This window comes from Trichechus manatus, unplaced genomic scaffold (genome assembly GCF_000243295.1).
Source record: "Trichechus manatus latirostris isolate Lorelei unplaced genomic scaffold, TriManLat1.0 scaffold00065, whole genome shotgun sequence".
NCBI classification, from domain to species: domain Eukaryota; kingdom Metazoa; phylum Chordata; class Mammalia; order Sirenia; family Trichechidae; genus Trichechus; species Trichechus manatus.
Window position 1 is genome coordinate 14,778,233 of NW_004444001.1, and position 1,216 is coordinate 14,779,448.

Sequence of the window (1,216 nt, forward strand, 5' to 3'; positions counted from 1 at the left end):
AAACTCATTCTATGAAGCCAGCATAACCCTGATACCAAAACCAGGTAAAGACACCACAAAAACAGAAAATTACAGACCAATATCCCTCATGAGCATTGACGCAAAAATCCTCATCAAAATTCTAGCCAGTAGAATTCAACAACATATCAAAAAAATAATTCACCATGATCAATGGGATATATACCAGGTATGCAGGGATGGTTCAACATAAGAAAAACAATCAATGTAATCCATCACATAAATAAAACAAAAGACAAGAAGCATATGGTCTTGTCGAATGATGCAGAAAAGACATTTGACAAAGTCCAACACCCATTCATGATAAAAACTCTCAGTAGAATAGGAATAGAAGGGAAATGACTCAACATAATTAAGGGCATTTATACAAAGCCAACAGCAACATCATCCTAAATGGAGAGACTCTGAAAGCATTCTCCTTGAGAACGGGAAACAGACAAGGATGCCCTTTATCACCACTCATATTCAACATTGTGCTATAGGTCCTAGCCGGAGAAATTAACCTAGAAAAAGAAATAAAGGGCATCCAAATTGGTAAGGAAGAAGTCAAAGTATCTCTATTTGCAGATGATATGATATTATACACAGAAAACCCCAAAGAATCCACAAGAAAACTACTGGAACTAATAGAAGATTTCAGCAAAGTATCAGAATACAACATAAACATACAAAAATCAGTAGAATTCCTCTACGCCAGTAGAGAGACCTCCAAGAGGAAATCACCAAGTCAATACCATTTACAATAGCCTTCAGGAAGGTAAAATACTTAGTAATAAGTCTAACCAGAGATGTAAAAGAGCTATACAATGAAAACTACAAGACTCTACTTCAAGAAAGCAAAAGAGACCTGCATAAGTGGAAAAACATACCTTGCTCATTGATAGGAAGACACAACATTGTGAAAATGTCAGTTCTACCCAAATCAATCTACAGATACAATGCAATCCCAATCCAAATTCCACCGGTATTTTTGAATGAGGTGGAGAAACAAATCACCAACTTTATATGGAAAGGGAGGAGATCCTGGATAAGTAAAGCATTACTCAAGAAGAGGAACAAAGTGGGAGGCCTCACACTACCTGATTTTAGAACCTATTATACCACCATGGTAGTCAAAACAGCCTGGTACTGGTACAATAACAGATACATAGACCAATGGAACAGAATTGAGAATCCAGACATAAATTCATACACCTAC